This window comes from Kryptolebias marmoratus, linkage group LG8, assembly GCF_001649575.2.
Source record: "Kryptolebias marmoratus isolate JLee-2015 linkage group LG8, ASM164957v2, whole genome shotgun sequence".
Classification (NCBI taxonomy): Eukaryota; Metazoa; Chordata; class Actinopteri; order Cyprinodontiformes; family Rivulidae; genus Kryptolebias; species Kryptolebias marmoratus.
In genome coordinates, this window is record NC_051437.1 from 1,041,534 (window position 1) to 1,046,677 (window position 5,144).

The 5,144-nt window shown below is 41.3% G+C and overlaps 1 long non-coding RNA gene across 1 annotated transcript; it reads left to right on the forward strand.

Moving 5' to 3' along the window:
- Positions 1-2,035: 2,035 nt before the first annotated feature.
- LOC119617300 lies at positions 2,036-3,958 on the forward strand. Its single transcript, XR_005233539.1, has 2 exons — positions 2,036-2,844; positions 3,434-3,958. It is a non-coding gene; the product is annotated as an uncharacterized LOC119617300 (long non-coding RNA).
- The last annotated feature ends 1,186 nt before the right edge of the window (positions 3,959-5,144 follow it).

The following is a 5,144-nucleotide window of genomic DNA, read 5'->3' on the forward strand; positions in this document are numbered from 1 at the left end:
GAATGCACATGCTTTCTATTTACATATGCAAATTCATTGTCATATGAAGCCCTTATAGTGATATGAGTGCAGTCAATTGTGTCAATTACATTTGGAACACTGGACATTACTGCAAATTGCCTTTTAAAAACAGCCTGTTCTCCCACAGTGTAGGGAAATCTGACGTATTGACTGGTCATGTTAACCCTAACCCTAACCATGCCATCCAGGATGGCAGACATTATTACGCTCAGTGCTGGCTGTGATATCCCAGACCTATGGATAACTTCTCACAATTATGTTCCTTAAAGTGGCTTCAGGCAGAAAGTTAGTTATTAATAATTCTTATTAATAATCCTATTAATTTTTGCTGGTAAGAGCCAGTTGTCAGGAACCCCAGAAAGGTTAACACCTGTAACTGGACAGGGATCACATGGTTCCGGTGGGTCGGTCTCTCCAATACCGAACCCAGTTCGGTAGATAGATCCAAGAGCAATGCTCTAGGGCAGAGGTGGCCAATCCTGGTCCTCGAGGGCCACCATCCTACATGTTTTACTTGTTTCTATGCTCCAACACATCTGATCTGAATCAATGGGTGATTAACAGGCTTCTGCAGAACATAAAGAGGTGATTTAACCTCTGAATCAGGTGTGTTGGAGCAGAGAAACAAGGAAAACATGCAGGATGGTGGCCCTCCAGGACCAGGATTGCCCACCCCTGCTCTAGGGAGTCTAAATCGGCTAATAAGCCAGTCATCATCATGGGCCAGAAGATCTTGGTGATCCCTGAAAAAGTGTTCCCTCCTGATTCTCCAATTTACAATGTCTTCCACCAGAGCCAATGCATCCATCGAGGAGCATTTCACACGGTTGTCACAACGATATTTAAATGTTTACAGCAATCAGTGTGAATGCCTCACACCTTGTCACGATTTATGCCTTAATCTGTAGTAAATAAATACATTTTAAAAAATAAAACTGTGGTATGTTTCATCCTGGTGATCATCACGGAGAGAAATGCGATGTGAGAAAATGTTTAAATATTGTGCAGACTGTTTTAGGATTGAGGCTCCCTTATAGAACTTTTTGTTCATTTGAAAAGTCCTTGTGTAGTTATGGCTCACAAGTTTTGTAATAACTCACCTGTGCCCAGTTCCCCTAATTACCATCTGTCTTTAAAACCTGGTCTTCTCCTCCACTTACTCACTGGTCTGTTGTTGCTTCATGTGCTGTCTGGTTTCCCCTCATGTTTTGCCTTTCATGTTTGCTACAGTTTAGAGTTTGTTAGTGTTTTGTGTTTAGTTTTGTTTGCTGCCACATCAGCTTTTGTTTTTGTTTCTTTTTATTTTAATAAATTAGTTTTCCCTGGAACTTCATCATGAGTTTGTGCATTGGGTTCGCCTCACTCTCCACCACACCTGACATCCATGGTTAAAGTTTGATGTGTAATTAAAAGAGCTGAGGGAATCATGATGCAGTGTGTCTTCCCCACTTCACCATCTGTGTCGCCAGTTTCCCGTCTCCAAAACAAGCGTATATGGTACCCATGGCTCAGAGTTTCGTGAGGGACCGCAAATATTCCCATCAAGTTTGTGTTTCATAGTTCGCAAACTTTGTGTGGAAAGTGACGTATGCACGTATGCAAGTTTCAGGGCCCGTTTTGTGCATATGCCAGTTTTATAAATGAGACACCTGGTCTAGCCCAAAGTGGGAAGGACTGTTTCAAGTCCTCCTCACCAGGGGCTGCTGGATTCATCTCTCTCATTGCAAGAAGTCACATGTGCTATCCTCTGTGAGCGGCGACTCAGGGAAAGCCAAAGTCCAAACCTTTACCCTCGATGGTTAAGCCCAGCTATAAAGGGAGGTGCTACTGCTAGAATTTACACTTGTCTCAAATCTGATGAAGAAACAAACTTAAACCCTGTTACTTTAGAAAGGTGTGGGTGGAGGGACCCCTGGGGAGAGACATAGATGGCACCTGTGGTCTCTCCATTTTAAGGAGAGACCACAGCCATGGCATCCATTTGTGAGACACTTGTAAGACTGACGGTTATCACTGGTGTATTGCTTGCTTTGCTGTTGTTGTATCCAGTCTTTGTTTTGAACTACATAAAAGACAAACAGAGAACCATTGAACTGCTGCTAACCAAACCTTGAGTGTCTATACCGTTGACCATTCTGTCCCCAGATATGCATCTCTTACAGGTCATTCCAGAGGAAAAAACAAAATATCCCTTACAATGCCATGATTTTTCTTTTTTGGGTTTGCTCCTTGTGCGTCCCTGTGTTATCTGCCACCTTCTCCCTCTGTCAGTACTTTTCCATGTCAGCCTGACACACCCATCTACAGTTGCTCCCAGTTTCTAATCATTCATCTGTCCAACTTCCTCATCAGCCAGCCTATATATTCTGTTCCACTGAATCTCATCATTGTTGGCCTCATGCCAGATAGGTTTGCTCTTTGTGAGCCTCTGTGTTTGTTCCTTGTAAGTTTTGTTGCCATGTCAGCCTTTTTTTTTTTTTTTTGTTTAATAAATCAGTTTTGTTTCTGAGCACGACGTGTCAAGTCTGCATTATGGATTCATCATCTTCAAACCTGATAATAATTGGGGCCTACTTGTTTTATGGCTTGGCACCAGAAGCATTCTAATGTTAGAGCAAAGTAAGCCCAAACCAGCCAATCAGTGTGCGACTCATGCTCCCGCTGGACCAATCACGTCACGAGTAGCTGGGCTTACTTTCGACCACAGCCAATCACGTCCCGAGCCGGTGGGCTTACTTTTGACCAGTCACGTTCCACCTCCTGGATACTTTATAAACTTGTCATTTCATCGACATCTCTCCGGAATACTTTGGCGAGCGAGCGGTGAGTTATCACAATTTTTTTTTTTAACAGGTAAATGTGTGTCAGATTCCAGGTTTATCTTCTTGTTGTTAGCATAGCATTTTTATCGCGGGGGAAAAAATGATTATAATTCTATGAATGAATCACCGCAAATGTGTGCATAATAATATTTTATTTTGTGGCGCCAAAACATAAACGAATACAAATTGCACTTGGTACTGTAGCAACATAATTATACAAACTATTTTTTAAAATAATTATTTATTTATTTATTTTTGTGTGTGTGATTAATAAATTTGTTATATTTTTGATATCCAAAATAACAAATTTTATGAATGTCCCGCCTAAAACAAGTTTTTGGGCACTTTCTGTATGGAGACAGTGTGGGTAGCATAACAGAGCTAAAAAGGATAAGATTGTACAATTTTTGATAATGAATAGTACTGTTACTTGGCATTGCTTCACGGCAGCAGGGAATGTTGCTCATCTGTAAGTTCTTTGAATGCTGAGTGGAAAAAAAGTGACATAGAAATCCAGTATAATCATTGTTTTTATTAATTCAAACAATACTTATACAAGTAACATTGTGTTTGTGCTCGTTTCCTCTCAGATTATGCATGCTCATTCTGCAGAACTCCTCAGGGTCGAAAGGACTGAGATCGTGGTGGTGGGCAAATTCAACAGGTCTGGATAGACCAGCTGAGACACATCACCTGTATTCAGGACCCAGAGGGTTTTCCTCTGTACTTGAAGACATCGACAGTGAAGAAGGGTGGTGTGGAGCTCTGCTGCTACCGGTGTGCTCGTGGTTCTACCTCCTTGGAGTCCTTCCACCTCCACCTAAATCGCTTCATCCCAGGTAGGTGATTACATTTGTGATGTTTTTTTTTGTTTGTTTGTTTTACACACAGAGAGTATAAGTCATTCTCATTTTCTTTGTTAAACCTGCAGAGACCAGTGCCAGCGCTGCCCACTTTCAAGCCTACCTCCTGGAAGGTCTGATGCGCTGGAACCAGGACCGGATGGACAAAGCGGTGAGGGGAACGTCTGAGCTGAGGACCTACAGCAGCGCTGAGAGGGAGGCGATGGACCGACTCAGCCGCAAGATCGTCAAGGTGCCCTTGGACGAGCGCTACCAAGCTCCTGGGGCATACACAGGCAAGAATGATTAATGTTAACTCATCATCATCATCAACTTTATTTATATAGCGCTTTAACACCAGCCACAGCTGAAACAAAGTGCAGAACATCAGTAATAAATAAAATAAAGGTCAGAAGTGTTGACCAAAACTCTAACAAAAGAAAAACAATTATACAGGTGTATCTTAAAATGCATCAGTATTTTTTTTAATGGTGATGCGTTTCAACAAACCATCAACACTGATATGCAGTGCTAAAAGGAGTACTCTATTTTCTTAAGTTAAAGTAGTTCAACTTGAAGTATCACTTTTAAATGTACTTTATAAGTAAAAACTAAAACTAAACTTATTTCTGCTGCATTTTTATGAAGATTCTTCATCAAATAAGGTCTAAAGCAGGTTAAACAAACTGAATGAGCCAGTGGTGTTTTCTTAACTAATTATTGTGATATTTCTAATTAGGAATACTGTACTGCAACCTTAGATTCTTTGTCTGTCAGAAACAGGTCACTATGAAAAATAAATGTTTACATTACATCACTATTTAAAACAGTTTTATTAAAATTTAGTCATGTAGTATCATACATTTCTCTTAAGTACAGTAAATTGCCTTCTTTTCCTCACTTTTTACTTTGTTACTTTCCGCCACTGTTAATGTGGAGTGATGGAGTGCATGTTTTTGTTCAAATTCTTGACTAATAATGTGTATTGTGCTTTGCATGCATGTTCTTTTACAGGAGAGCTTCTTGGCATGGAGTACCTGTACAGTCAGTCAGAGTTACACTTATGACCTTCAAAGCTTTGTAATTTCTACAATATTTCATAACTAAGCACTTATAACTTCCCACAAAAACTGCTACAGGAAAAATCTTTGAATTGGGTATTTAAAAAAAAAAAAGGGAGGTTTAGGTTTGTCTCATATCCTCGAGGTGGGGTCACACGGGCCGGAGAGGGGGCAGCCCTCTGCTATCTCTGCTACCAGGTTGGGCCAGACATTGCCCACTGAAAGGAGTACACGCAGCACCTCGTTTCCAGAACAGAGGTGGACATCAGCTGCAGCAACGTCACCTAGAGGTCAAATCCCACAGCCAGTTGGGACCCTGGACTGAAACCAAGAGCAGAACCAGCAGTGACAAACCCCGCAGAGCAGACCATCTACACAGGGACTGGCAGACCTGTTGT